Raw genomic sequence first — 15,791 nt, forward strand, 5'->3', positions numbered from 1 at the left:
ATTAAATATGGATCCTTACTAATCAATAGTGAGTGTATAATTACATTTCTCAAGGTTATTTAGGCAGGCTGTTGTGAAGAGACAGACTGAATACAGTCAAGTAGGTAAACCAGAGAATCAAAGATGTGCTCTGAGTGCTAGTGAGCTGTTTGCAGTCAGTCTTGTCATACTTGAAAGGCTCATATTGAAATTTTTACCAGTAGTCTCATTAAGGAGCCATGAAGCAAGGTTAAGGAGGCCTCCAAGAATAGGTAAATCTACTTAAGCAATCCTGCAAAACCACTCCAGCAATGTTGTCTGTGTCTATCTTATCCAGGGTATCTCTGCATTTCTACACTTTGAATGGTAGTAAACAGAACTAGATCACATTCCTTCAGACAGTGAACATTGGTTTCTTAAAACTGGTTTGATAAACTCTTCTCTTTAAAATGGTAAGATAAGAAGTGTAAGACTAAAATGCTAATTTCCCTGATGGAAGGTTCTGTTTCAAGCCTACGTGTTAACCACTAGACATGATTACAACAAAAAATAATATTTAGAAATACTTTAAAGACAATGACTTAGCAATGTGATAATTTGAAGATGTCAGGTAGGTTTATTAGTATCATTCTTCCAACAGACAGAAATGCCAAGCAATATAATTATTTGTGCTAACTTTGGAGTTAAAAAATCAACACCTGAAAAACTCTCCTCCCATTGATTACATCTATTTTAAAAGAGAATTCATGTCAAGCAGCTTTGAAGCTTTTAATTTCATCATCTTATGCCCAGTAATTTGGATTCTATTAATTTGAAAAGAGTCCTACATCCATATGACATCTCTCAAGGACAAGGGCTCAGAGGCTCTGTGGAGCACCCTGAGTGTGCACACACCTCCCTGCAGCCCCTACAACACTAGATCCCCTCACTGATGCAGACAAACTGCAACATTGACTGAACGTGTATGTAATCTCATGAAATGCTCAGGCTCTGACATACACAACTTTAGGGTAAGATTCTGTAAAATGTTTTCCTGTAGCTCACTGTAATCGGAATTCCTTTAACTGAATTCCTACAGTAGCTATAATCAAAATACTGGAATTACTCTCCAATTTAAGGTAATAAGAAGAAACAAAGTGAAGGGGAAAACACTGATCAAGTTCATATAACACTGAAGGTTACTGCAGATTTCCATCAGATTTTTACCAACAAGGATTTAAACTACAAGGATGCAAAATAGTAAATATTTTCTCACACGAACAATTTTTATTTACTTTAGCCATAACAGTAAGTTCAGCATGATTGCTAAAGTAAATGAAAGCCACTTAGAAATCAGATTGACTCAGTCTCAATCCTTTTGACTCAACTGTTCTCTATAGAAAATTTCCTATAAATTTTTGTAACTGTTTTGTTTTAGAACCACATCTTCATGTTAGCACTAAAAATGTATTTGGCCGTCGTAATTCTTTCCAAACTCTACTGTTCATGAATTCTGATAAGACCAGATGGGCAATAACTGGCCTATAAGCAGAAAAAGCACAAGAATAACTGTACCAATAAATGCATTAAATTTGATAAAGCACAGACTTTGCAATAAACTGTTAAGGTTTTCCATTACGTGCATATTCTCTCCCCTTGGACATGGTTTTGCTCGGTGAAGTACAGAGCAAGCAAACACTCCAGTCCAAGAGGTCTGGTGCTGGGTACTCCTCAGCTGGCAGCTGCTTATGTATTGACACAAAAAATACATGTGTCAATGTATTCCAGCTTATTGGCCCACATTCCTTTGAGAAGCTGTTTAGGAACAATAAACCAGAAGCTAGGTTTCTGAGGTAGAGGAAAATCCCTCATAAATATGAACAAGACATCTCTTTATTTAATTTCCCTTAGAAAACAGATACAGAGTTTGATTCAGCACTGATTAATAACATTTCCTAAATTAGATTCTGTCACTCTTAATCTAAGCATATATAAGGGAGTGTAAATAGGTATAAATTTGACATTACAGAGATGAAAATTGTTTTTGTTTAAACAGACTGCCAGGATCCTGGCCACTGGGTTAGCTCTGAGTGCCCAAGTCAGATCTGTGCTCGTTGACCATAAGCAAGACTTCTCCCAGACTCAAGAAGAACAAGAGCCAACAGATTTCACTCATTAATTTACCAAGAGACCTCAGTGCAGAAATTTATTATTTAATTCGTTGGCCAGACTGGGATCACTGTTCAAAGCTCACAGTTTGTTTTACAGTGCAGTTTATCTGAACATTACACTTCACCCACCTACCAAGACCAGGTCTACTTTTTGCCGTACAAATTGGTCGTGTTTATTAATAACAACAAAGGCAAACCCTTTTCTCACAGCTCTTACCTTACATCTAAAGTATCTGTTGCTGTTATGAATTCTCAAAGGAGAAATACAGCAGATCTTGGATGCTAGAAAAGAGAGGGAAAAATTCTTATCAAGAATTTTGTTCTAAAAAGCACTTGAAAGTTTTAAATGCTGCTGCACAGGCTATTCTCTTACTGAGCTGAGCCTTAAAAAACCTTTTCTTTATTTTTTCAGAGTTTCAAATTAGACAACCAAGTGTGTTTCAATTGCTTCTGAGCTGCTTGTGAGTGCATAGTAATAGCAAGGCCAGTCCTCTCATACTGCTCAGCTGATGAAAGTGAACATCACTCTCATTTGCCCTCATTCAGGAGAAGTCTTAATGGGAAGCAGAGCTCAAAAGAAATTGGCATTTTGAGAAAAATGGCTATGTGGGGAAGAGCACTTTTGTTAATAGTAATTGGAGGACACACTGCAACATCTTTTCCAATTGTCTGAAAATCTGTGGACAATCCAGAGCCCCATTTACCCCCATTTTCTGCCAGAGTAATTCCACTGACTGTATTGTAATGATCCCTATTTTACACCAGGGTTAGCAAGAACATGGTTACACTCCTGTTTTGAAGTCCCTAGTAAAGGTGCAAATATCTAAAATCCAGAGAGAGCAGATGCTTAATCCACATTATGCCTAGAGGTCAAGGTTCTGACAATGAGGATGAACACTAAAAAGACAAAAGAAATGTTAGTTTGACTCAGTGTCTCACCATACAATACCAGAAGCATAATGATATGTTAACTTCAGCAAAGGATACAGAAGGTGACAAGGTTATTTCTTTTTATCAGCTGAGATATCTCCTGTGACAAACTACTGTTCTGCAGTGCAGCCTACTTCATCCTCATACAAATGCAGAACAAAGAGAGTGAAAACAGAGCTTTTCTCTCCCATCTTCTTTAATTTTTTTTCCCCACAGCATTACTCAGAGGTAGGTTACAGTCAAGCTGATGGCTTTTCAAGACACTTTTTACTCAGTAATTTTGTAAGTACATTATTAGACAAAACTATTTGCAAGCACATAGCTGAACAGTAAAATCACTTCATTCCTAGAATCTAGCAGCCATCAGTTAGGGAAAGTGGAAGTTTTTGGCAGTTCAGCTGTATCCCTACCTTCCTTGCCATTTGCCCACATTGATTCTGTAGTTCTGATGTGTGTTAGACTTATGGGCTAATAACTAAATATTGAAGAGTATTCTTTAGCTTAGATACAGGTCTCAGGGATGAGTGATGATTACTTAATACCAGTCTTTAATTAGTTTGCAGAGATTTGTAACCTCAGGAGCCTGAATCCTCAAGCCATCACTCTGTTGTTCGTTCCTCCTCATAACTGAGTTTGGGTGAGGAACAGTCATATTTTACCATAAACTACACTTGCTTCTCTGAAGAGAAAATGAGAACTGAGAACCAGAGAAGGCCAGTTGGGAACCAGTTTAAGAAAACCCTGCCCCTGCAATGCTCTGTGCTTCTTATTCTTGCTCTTGCCATTGCCAGTACCTTAGTCCTACTGATTTGACTGTTTGTGTGTCCACACCATTAAGAAGATACATGAAAGAAACCATTAAAAATAATAAGAAAAGAAAACTGCAGTGGAATAGCTGTTCTGTTAGTGCATTAGTAAAGGAAAGGACTGAAGCACTTCATAGAAGGGAAAAGAGAATAACAAATGCAAGAAGCCAAGTCAGGCTGGGAGCAGTGAGCACTAGCGGAATAGCAAAGATGTCCAACTAAACAGGCCTGCAATGGCAATAATTTGGTTCTTCTTATTTCAAGAGTATTTTTCTAAGTCCTGATAATTCTTATACAATAGTAAAAGACCAGTCTTCAGGTAATCTAGTGCACATAACAAGATGAAACATTCTAGTGATCAATCTCCGCAGAAACCAGTTGTGAACTACAAAGACCTAGACTTCAGTAATTATATCTGTAGCCAGGGTTTCTGACTAAACATGACTTACACTCCTCCTTTGGATTAGTACAAAAAGCAGCAATGGAGAGAGACAAAAGGGTGAATCCACACATTATTTCTGTTCCAAACACCATATTTTAAAAATACATTGTAATACATTTTTCAAGAAGTAAAGAATTTGTACAAGTACAGAGCCTTCTTCAACAGGGCTAAGGGTGTCATCCTTGCTACAGAAAGAAATATTTGACTTTCTAGGGCTTCTTTCACCTCAGGGCTTGATAATAAAGCTAGGTTTGGAGATATTTTCCTTACAAAATGGTTAGGAAAAGTATTGTACAGTAAGGCAGCTTTTCACAAGGTGCTTATTTAAACTCTTCAAACCTTCTCAGTAGATGCTGTCATTTTCTTCAATCGTTTAACTAACTGAACTTTCGAAGCCCATCAGTAACAATAGCAAAGCTTTCAAGTCCTTTTGTTTTGGACTCCTGTTCTGAAGTTGGGTTGTTTTCCTGCAAAGCTGATCAGCTAGAGGATATGTTTCTGTTTCCATTGAAAGCCAAACCCGCTACAGGATTAGATATGCAAGTAAAATGTTTCTCCCTAGTTTTAAGATTTGCCATTAATTTACTTTGTTTGGTTGTGTATCTTCTCCATAATTACTCTGTTGAATAATATTAAGTCAAATATACTTCACTGGACCAAGTAGTATGCAGTATTTTGTATTCATAAATGTTAATTCAGCCACTGAAAGAGTCATCTGATTTTAGTGGAAAAAGTTACTTCTCTCTGATCACTGAGCAAAAAACATTGGAAATTACATATTTCAAGACCAATTTGTAATGCAATTAGGCAACACGTCAGAGATTATGACATAGAAAAGATGAGAAATACACTTTATCTTCCTTCCAGTATTTTTTGTCTATATATCTCCTTTTGATTTGTAACATCCTCCCTGTTTCTTGTTTCACATGGTAAGCAGACAATCCAATCTTGATAGAATGACAAGAGAATCAACCTGTTTTGTATGTGATCTGCTGGGAATATTATGTACAGAATGTATTAAATAATTTTTTCTTGTTCTTGTTTTACATTTTGAGGATTTTGGAGTTTTTTCATGACTCTAAATGAGTGAGGGAAGACTACAGAATGTTCTAACATTAAAATTCTGGTTCTTGGATTGCGACACAGTGATAACAAAAGAAATAATTATTAGCAAAACATACACAGCCAAATACAAGGATGGCATACCACAAATTTCTTACAAGTAGTTAGTTTCTCATATTTGGTGTTTTGTTAAATGTACTTGAAGGGAAATTCCAATTAAGTAATTACTACTAATATCCCTAGGCTCTTACAGACTAAAACGATAACAGGAGCAGGTTGAATATTTGACCTTATGCCAATAACACCAGTTAATAAACAATCCCAATTGAAATATATGAGAACTATGGATTTCATTAAGTTTTCTAAGGATTTCTTCACATTCAACCAATTCCAGCTGGGAAGTGCTCAATAATCTAACGACATCAGCAGTACAACATGCTCTTAATGACAAATAAATGTCATTGCTGAAAATTTCCCATACAGGTGTAAGCAGGTCTGTAGGCTGCAGGTGGCCCTAATCACACTGTTTCATTCCTTGCTTTTGCACCTGAGCTATTGTGTAGATTTTAAAAGTAATGGATATAATTTCCTAGAGAAAATGAATTGCTGCTTTCCTTTTTTTTGCTTCTTGCTTTCTGGTATTCAGTAATGTGCTCATAGACTTTCATATGCATGGTATGATTGCTTTGCCACTCTCACTTGAATTCCTACAGCTGATCACATACAACTTCCTTCACGCTTTGTCTTCACGTCGTTGCACTGCAGTATTGGCTAATGCAGTCCTTAAAAAGCATCCCACTCCTATTTTCCAGTAAAAATATATTTTGTGAGGGTCAAACTAATTTGCCAGAAGCCTTACTGTTCTTGCAACACTTAGTCTTGAGTGTGTCTAAATTTATATCTATTACTTGTGTGCTCTTGTGGTCTCCTTCAGCTGAGGCACTGTATTATTTGTATAGTATTCTGATACCTGGCACTATGTTAAAATAACAGACAGCTCAAAGGACATAAGGAATAAAACCAAGCACACAGGGGAGGATGTAGAGATCAAATTCTTCCAATTTACTGCACATCAATATTCTCTCCAGTACCCGAGTTGATCTTTGTGTGTGTGTTTGTGTGTGTGCATACATTTTTTTCTAAACTCAAGTTACATTTATGCTGTGTGTGTGGTTTCTCAAGAGTAACAGTGAATAATATACTACGGTTCTATTTGAAAACATCAAAGTTCTCTATACAGCAATCACAGAAATGACCCACTCACATTATATTAGGAATAAAGGTCATTTTCCCTTTATTTCAGCCTTTGAAATCAAAATTATCATGACAGCTTTCTGCAGCACTGAGCTTAAACATAAAGTGGGATTATTTAAAATATGTTTTACTGCTTTTCTGCTGTACAAAAATAAGAGAGAGGTTGTGGCTATTACGCAAGACATGTCACTTTGGAGAGGTGTTTGCAACACACTTTCAGAAAGTGACCAGTCCCTCCAGAAGTGACATGCAAAATATCCAAGTGGTATTTGTAACAGGCAAAGCTGGTATTTTGACAAACTATAATCTCTCATTGAAATTACATAGCCAGTGGCCAATGTAGGTTAAAAGTTATGGTAAGTGACTGCAGTGTTAATAGACTGGATGATGGGTCGGCTATTCAGCCCAGTAAATGATGTCTACAAAATCATGTTTTTTCTCCCCCACTATTAGTTGGTTTGTTATCACTTCTCCTGTGATCGACTCAGAGGAGTGCAATATTGTAGTAATTTTAACAATATTGTAGTAAACTTTCAAAATTCAGAAGAACTTCACATACTTGACCAAGGACTCTTAGGCCTGAGAGTAACAGTATGAGATGTTCTGGCAAAACATATTATCCTGCTGAGGAAAATTTGTCTTTATTTTGTCAATAGGCCTTTGTCTATACAGTCCATCTTCCCTTGCTACAGAGGTATATCCACCATTGAAGGCACAGGACCTGGCAGGTGGAAGGAATTCTCTGAATCACCATCTAATATATATGAATGTGTAAATGACAATGGTGTAAATGACAATGTAGGATAAACATGTGTTCCCTCTTAGACAAATTATCTTTGCATTTTGGGCAGTAGTTGGCTTCAGCAAAAAAGTAGGGGGTTTCAAAAAGAGTGGGGAAAGGTGGTAGGACACAAACCTGCAAGATCGAAGCCTCTGTCTAATGCCCTTTGATTTTACACTGTTAATTCCCAAGTCTTTGAAATCTTTTTGACCAGTATTCTCTCAAGAAGTTCTCTAGAAGCTTGTCTAGGACTTAGGAGAACCTGAAGGGAAATTCTGTGAATGATAACAATAGATAAAATAAAAAGCAAACCCCAAAACACAATGGTTACTGTAGTGGTGGATCTATATAATGAAGTGTATCTTAACATTTCACAATTATGTAATCAAGATAAACACTGTAACATGATAAGGAGAAAATACATGTTATAAAAGACAATTAACATAAACCCCAAAATGTGGTAAAAATCACATTGTATTTATAGCTATTGTGGTGTTCTAAGGTACATATGACTTCTTTTCCCAGAGATTTACCTGTGTCTGGATACAAATAACGTCCCAAGTATTAAGCATTTTTTCATTTAAAACATGTGCAACATACTCATGTCTTACCATTTGTTGTGTTTGTTGTCACTCCCATAATGACCTCCTTTGCAAATACTACTACTACTATATTGTCTCTCTTCACTTTCTGCTACCCCTGACCTTCTCCACATTCTCTCAATCACTCCTTTCTCCTCCTGCTTTCTTACACACACACACAGGGGCACAAACCACTCACCACTTTCCTGCTTTTATCCACTTGCCCTCATTGACAGACTCTCATTTGTGTCATTTTTGCCAAAAATCCTGGTGGTTTTGTTTGTGAGCCTGTTACAGAGGGGAAAGAATGATCCTGTGGTTAAGTTAGGTTAGTATTGTAGGGTTGGTATTGTAGGGTTCAGACTGTGTACCCTGGCTTCCTGCCCAGTTAATGTAACATGGTTTTAATGTAATTGAGAATAAGGAATGCCATGCATGTAGAACTTCTAGCAAATCACTTAAACAAAGTGCTTAGATGTCTGAAAGCTTTTTCTAAGGCATTCATTGCTCTGCAATTCCAATGGGAGTTGAGGGCACACAACACTATGTAGCACACGTTCATCTTGTTGAAGGATTGGGCTTAGTTCACCACCTGCAAAAGGGGGCTAATTCTTACTCAGCTCACATAAGGCTTATGATGATGAAAACATTCTATTAATGTTCATTATGTGTTCCTTTGCTACAGTAATGAGCGCCAAGAAATAATTCTCTCAGTAAGATGAATGCCACCTAAAATAATTCTGCTCTAATAGATTAAATTCAATGCAAGGTCACCAATCACCTTCCTACAGCATCCTTTATCTTTAATATGTTCCTAACACGGAGTGAGTTTTCGGAGGAAAAGTTTAGTGTTAAACTTTCCCTGTAGGAACACATATCAAAGACTAGTGATACTTCTCTTAAGCAGAGAAGTATGCTCCTGTGCCCGCGGTCACAGTTCCCAGATAGGCAGTGTGCTGTTTCTTATGTCATTTGGTGGTTAGATTTCACATTATAAGTATCTACAAGGCAACAGCAAGGCTAATTCTGTTGACACCATGTTGAGTTCAGGACTGCAGATTCAAATTCACACTATGTAAATTACCACTGGATTAAAATAGATTATTTTTATTGCTAACATACTTCTCTCTCCTAATCTCACAATTGCAGCTATTTTAGACTTCCCCCCCTTCTCTATTATTTTTTGAGTCTCCTCTTCATTTCCTGTTTCTTTCCTATCATTTAGCTCCCAACAATTATTCTATCTAATAGCCGTTTCATACTTCTCATCTTTTACATTCACTTACATCTTTAATAGGTAGCTTAGCTGATACAATCTTTCCCCCTCAGTTCAATTTTTCATGAGTTTGTTTTGAACTCACTGTATTTTGCAATTTCCTTACCTGTGCACAGATCATAACTTACATTTTATAAGCCTTTTTGAATGCAAGAAATAGAGTTTGTGCACACTTATGTTTTGCTGCATATGCCTGAATGTCTTGCAGATGTGACATGCTATGTTTACAGAAGTAAGATGTAGTTCTCAAGAGTATTCAGAAGAGACAATGGCAAAACTTTAAAATTCCTCCTTTCTTTTAGAAAACTGGTGACATGAAATATATTGAAATAATATGATATTGTTATTTTCCTCTACTCAAGTGGCAGAGTAAAGAATTGGATGACTTTGGAATAGTTTAGCCTTGAACTTATTCTCTGAGAACTAAGTGAGTTTCCTTCAGCTGAATAGTTCACAGACTTCTGCTCCACCCAGGAGGATCTGGAGAGCTCACCCAGCGTTAGGAAGACCACGGTGACAGAAGTCATGAGGAACAGTGCAGCCATGGGTTACAGGCAGAATGATCTCTGTAAAGGTTACTTCTCAGACCTGCCTTTCAGAGCCTACAAATGACCACACTATCACCTGTAGGAAGTCTGGATGCTTGTATCTCACTTATCTGGAAAAGGAAAAGGCCAGGCTAAGAGCAACAGATAGATCATCATACTCTGAGAAAATGAGATATCAAGGCCTGGAGGTTTATCTCGAAACTCTTCCATTTTGTTACTGGCTTTTAGTTTTGAAGCTGTCACAGCCAGATTCTTCATACCCAGATCCTGATGCTGCCATTGGACATCCTGGTTCCCAGTGAAGGCAGGGAGAAGGCAGAAGTGACACAATTTGAGGTAGACTTCTAATCCATAATGCCTTCACCCTTTTATTTTGTTTTGTTTCTCTGGAATATACAGCCCTTCCAATGTTATTTTTGCTCAGTGCAACTTGGTGTTTCATATTCATCTCAGGAATCACTACTTTCTGAACTGCGGAAGAGTAACAGTTCAGAGTAAAACAAAACCAAACCAGCTCCTGCAGCAGTTCTGACCCAGCAATCCCTGTACATCTCACAGTCAGTGTACACCCAGCACTTATCTGAGCAGGTGCAGGACTGTGCTGTGCTGCACACCCAGTGTGGCCTTCAGGCTGTGTTGTGCTGCACAAACCCCTCAGCTGCAGGATAAACTCTGCCAGTTCCTTGGGATAGAGAAGCCTGCAGGCAGCGCCTCCTTGACAGCACTGATGACACCATATGTGTGACTTTTCCTTTATCAACAACTGCAGCAATAAGTTCTCAAGTGAACCTCATTTCTGTTCGACAGTACAAATGACGAATAGAGTTGTTTTCTTGTAGGAAAATTCTATAATAGCCTGAATGACCAAAATGAGAGAACCTCTTCCATGGACAGGATCATCCTGGGGCGTGGATCAGAGGTCATTTTGATGCAATATCAACTGGAGTTCCCAGCATACAGAAGGATATTAAAATTGCTATGCTATTCTCTTCTTACAGTGTTAGCTCTAATAACTAGCATTTTAAATGGCAACTTTCAGAGACTGAGTAACTTTTTTACTGGGATCATTATGGACCAGTAATGTACAGTGAAGCTCTTTCCTTTACGCTTACTACAGGCTGAACTCATATCTCGTAGAGTTCAGGTTCTTGGCAAACATGACATGGCACCTGCAGTTTGATCCAGTACAAAACCCGGTGATGTGAGTTTTAACTGACATTATATTTATAGGGAATGGACTGTAAATAGCATGCTATCCTTTGGTATGTGGCTTGGAGGTATTACAGCACAGTAGGTTACACCACGTTTGTAACCCAGCTGCTCAAATGCTGAGGATCAGTAAAGTGCTATTCTTTTGGAGTTACATTTCCCAGCAGGCTTTGAACAGTAGAGGTTTGTAGAGTCTCCAGTGTCCTTGGCTGTGTGCATACCACTCAACACTTTGACTCAAGTTCTTCTTGCATTATCTTGGCAGAATATGCAGCCTTCAGGAATCTTAATCTTTTATTTAATCTCTTTATCTTTTCAATTTCATCCCTTTTCTATCCTAATTCTGTATTTTGCATTGAAGCCAGTACACAAAGATCAAGCTGGTAGAATATGTTCTGTAGCTGTCAATCAGCGGGCACAAAAAATACAAAATGTGAATAGTTAAATCAGCAGACTTGCCTGCTGGAGTTATCTGCATGGCAGAGATGTCAGAGTATTGTTTCCAAGCTTGACTTCTACATGTGGGAAGTAGCAGAGCATGTCCTGGCCTCTTTTATCTTCCTCAGGAGAGCAGCCAAGTGGCATAATCAATTCTTCCAGGCTTTTGTCTTTCACCTGATGTTTACTTTGCTCACTGCCTAAGACTTTGCTCTTCTTCTGCCCCTTAAGATGTGTTTACTGTTAGAGTATATGAAAAATAACTGCAAGTTTTGCATAGTGATATATAAATATAAATGCACTATATCAATAAAGAAGCAGGGTATTTCTCATTTTCTCTAATAACTACAACCTCAAACTTCCCTTAGTTGTTGAGATATAGACAGGCAAACACAAAACTACCTCTACAATGTTAAAGAGGGAGGAATAACCTTCTTCACACAAGCTAAATGACGGAATTTTAGTAATACAGGCAGTTTTGATGAGTCTGTGGTATATATTATTGCAGCTAACAGAGGTCAAACATTAGAGATGTGACTCTTGTAACTCCTGGTATGAAAATAAAATAGAATCTGTGGCTGAGAAAACCTGCAAAGCATTTAAATAAATGAAAGGTGATTTAACTGGCACACAGTCAATGTATAAAGCAAAATTAAAGCTGGAAGGAAGACCAAGCAAGATTTTACTGTTGTTTTGTTCTCCCACTGATATAAATTCATAAGGCTGAGATACCATAACAGGATAATAGTGACAGTCATGATAAGAAAATATTTCCCTTCATTCACATCAGTTCTTTTTCAAAGTCAATGTCACAAATTCAGGTAAATAGATATAGAACATTTCTCTAAGAGCAATACTTTTGCAAAATATATCTTTAGTACAATCATTCAAAAAATAGTAAGTATTGCTAGTGAAATAAAAGGTGGAATTGGTAACTGACCAGTGATAAACAAGTTGATTAGGTATGGAAGATGAAATACCGAATGTAGTGAAGCAGGGTTCTGGCTATTATTATTGAATGCCAGAATTATTTTTTTTTTCAAGTTTCCATGTGCTCAATTTACTCCAAAGTAAGCTTCAAATACAAAATGGAATCAAGTCAGGTCCACAATGTAACAGAAAATACCTGTACTTTACACAGTTATAGAATTGCCCAGTTTTGAACAGAAATAAATAACCATACTTTAAGATTATTTTCAAGGTAAGACTCTTAGAAGGTGTTTTAGGCTGGTCATTTTTATATCATTGTTTATTTTATGTTTTACTTTCATCTGCTTTGTATTAAAAAGCTTAGTTTAAACATCTGTACAGAGATCCTCAAGTGAAAGACCATCCTGCCTTAGAAAAAATCCCCGATTCTTATCTGACTTTTGAAATGTAACTAAAGAATAAAAGTACTATTGTTCTAGAATGCACGTCCCATGGAAGGACTGGGAAACAACAAACAAATCCACTCAAGACAAATCAAAAGAAGGAAAGGAAGATGAAAAACACTCCCTCACCCTGTTAATATCTCAAAGTTTGCAAGAATGATTTAAGTCTCCAGGCAGTTACAAGCAGCTGAATGAAGACCCATGTCAGGAATGACTGTAGTTGTGCTGTCCTTGTTAACACTTTGCTTTGCTAAAGTGTAATACTGTACATGCAAAATAGTGCTGTTGACTACAGTTGGCACAAGCCAGTATTTACCTCTTGGAACAATATATTTCTGTATTCAAACATAAAGTCAATGAGCTGTAAGCATTGCTACACCCATTCATCCCTGATCATTCTGAGAATGAGTGTAAAATACAATCTTTGAAACATTAAGTAGAAAATTCCTTTTTTTTTTTTTTTTGTCATTTTAAGAGGTAATAAAAAGCTCAAACCTTCTAGAAACCTCACGTAGAATACCCTGATTCCAAAACTCATTCCTAAGGGCTTTCACTAATCCCACAAATGCCTGGAAACCCATCATGATCAGCGTGTTTTAACTTCAACACACTCAGAAAGACCGCTAGTAGTCTCCACCATTAGAACTGCCCAGCAAGGGGGTAAAGGCCTATGCCTTTCTTGGCTTCACTAAGAAGCTGTTATTTCTCAGGGCTTAGTGAAAACTAGGCTATCTGGATTGAATTGAGGCTGCTTAGAGACCTCAGCTGACACGCACTGAAAGTTCCTATCTCATCCTAAGAAAGGAAATTCTGAAGAAAGAAAGCACAGAAACAATAACCAAGATTTTCACTGTCTAGCATTGCTCTTCCTTCTACAGACTAAATTTTATAATACTGAAAGCTAAGATTTTTATCTTAAAATAAGACTTCAATATTATGCTTTCAATTTTAGCTTTCAAATTCAAAACCAATTGAAAACACGAATAAAGAATAAAAATATTTATGCCCTCTAGCTTTCCCTTTCTCATTGCAGTCCCTGGCACAGGGACCATAGCTGTGCAGGGCTGGGAGTTTATGAAGGGCTCTATTACCACCAGAAAGGCATCACTGGCAACTTAATGACTGTGCAATCAGTGGACCAGCTTCTGATCAGAAACTGAACCCAATGTTGCTTTGGTGTCCTAAACCAAAAGGAGAGCAATTCTACCAAAGGAGGGGAAACTGCTTTAGGCATCCAGCAGCACTACATTCAGACTACGACCTGATGGCACAAGCTACATCCTATCAGAAATTAGCTTGCTTGTCATGCTTTTGAACTTCACTCAGAGCCAGACATTTTGTCTTAGTCATAACATATATAGGTCCTTTTTCTGTTACTCACTGACAGCAGCTCACTGTATAGGTTTCTGTAGCTCCCTTGTGCACTGAGAAAAGTCACTGTTATACATACTAATGTTTTTTAAAGGGCTTCATTTTTCCAACTATGCAGTAGCTCAAAGGATTTATTACAACATATGAAAATTTCTTTCAGGTTGTGATTATAACTGGAGTGAAAAATTATTTTAAAACCTGTAAAAATAAACAGAAAGAGGGTAGCCTATGTCTATACTACAGCTAAAGTTCTGACTGCTGTTCATCCAAGGATTCCCATTTAGTACAAAGAAACCATCTAAGTTCTGCCATGGATGTGTCATCACAGCCTGGCATTCAGCATTGATTGCAGAATTCACAAATGGGCTGGGTTGCCAGGTTTTTCTTGGTGCATAAGCTAGTTTACACCTCAGAGAGCATGGTATAATCACAGTGAAATGAAGGGCTAAGCATTCAGTTTCAGTCTGGTTGACATGTTCAAGATTAAGACAAATGATGAAAAACAAAGAGCAAAAAGGAAATCGTGATGAGGAGGAACTCATTCTGCTTTCTTCTTCTCTAGAATTAAGACTGAACACCCGTCTCAACAGCAGAGATGAGGGAGCTCTTATATTTCAAGTTGCAATATGCAGAAAAGAAATCTAACTTTACCAGGGAAACCATGGGGCTACAAAATCTTATTTTTAATTATAAGAAACAATAGCTTTTCTGATAAGAATAAGACACTCTGAACTTAAAACCGAGACAGTAGCATAGTTAGCTTGTGTAGTCTATCACCAAGCTTGAGTCCAACATGACAAGCCTAGTAAAGCATGTCAGCCTTTACACTACATGCCCTGATTCTTGCCCATTTGTCATCAACTTAAGGTTATCCAAAATGCCATTTTAATCCTTTGTTTTCTTCTGATAACACTGTATTATAATGAAACGTTAATGCGAACAAACCTAAAAATAAAACAATGGAAGACAGTAGCTGCACTGTCCTGCTTTCGAGGGCTCTGAACAAATGCATAAATAATGGACACCAGAGATGCCCAGTGGGAAAGCAAAAAATTATGGGTGTGAAAGAATACTGCAGGGACGTGTTCCCAAACTTGAAAACCGATGGGCAGCAGAATATTTTTTTTCAAAATGGTTGGTTAAAGAACCTACATTTACTTTTCCACACTGAAAACTGACACTCGTGGATTACAGTCATGTAGATATAGTGTTAAAACTGTGCCAAACTGACTTGGCTGCTTTAAAGGTTTTGCAAACCACTTTTTCTCTCAGCTTTTTGCATATCTAGTAACTTCTCTGGAGTTTTTTGAATGCAGACATTGGACTCCACTAATTGGAATGATACAAGAGTTACTCTGTTAGAAAGATGAAATAGTACCATTTAGAAACAATAGTATTTAAAACTATGTCAAACATAGCTTACATCTGCTCCTCATCCAAAACTGTAATAGGACTCACTGGCACATTTAGAAATTTTGTTTAGAAAGAACAATCACAATGTGGGGGATACAATTGCATAATGGGAAAATTTACTACTAGTTGTGAAATAAATAAAAATGCAAAAAGGGTCACAAAAATACTTTTCCTACTC

At 37.4% G+C, this 15,791-nt stretch overlaps 1 long non-coding RNA gene across 3 annotated transcripts in view; it reads right to left on the reverse strand.

Annotated features, from left to right (window-relative positions):
- The window catches only part of LOC113993505, a 126,279-nt gene that overhangs the window by 57,410 nt on the left and 53,078 nt on the right, over positions 1-15,791 (reverse strand). For all 3 annotated transcript variants that reach the window (XR_005564050.1, XR_003542653.2, XR_005564046.1), the window contains exon 3: positions 2,347-2,411. This is a non-coding gene — a long non-coding RNA (uncharacterized LOC113993505). The remainder of the gene's footprint in view (positions 1-2,346; positions 2,412-15,791) is intronic.

Source organism: Pipra filicauda, unplaced genomic scaffold, assembly GCF_003945595.2.
Source record: "Pipra filicauda isolate LSUMZ 115617 unplaced genomic scaffold, ASM394559v2 scaffold111_size4109106_pilon, whole genome shotgun sequence".
Lineage (NCBI taxonomy): Eukaryota > Metazoa > Chordata > Aves > Passeriformes > Pipridae > Pipra > Pipra filicauda.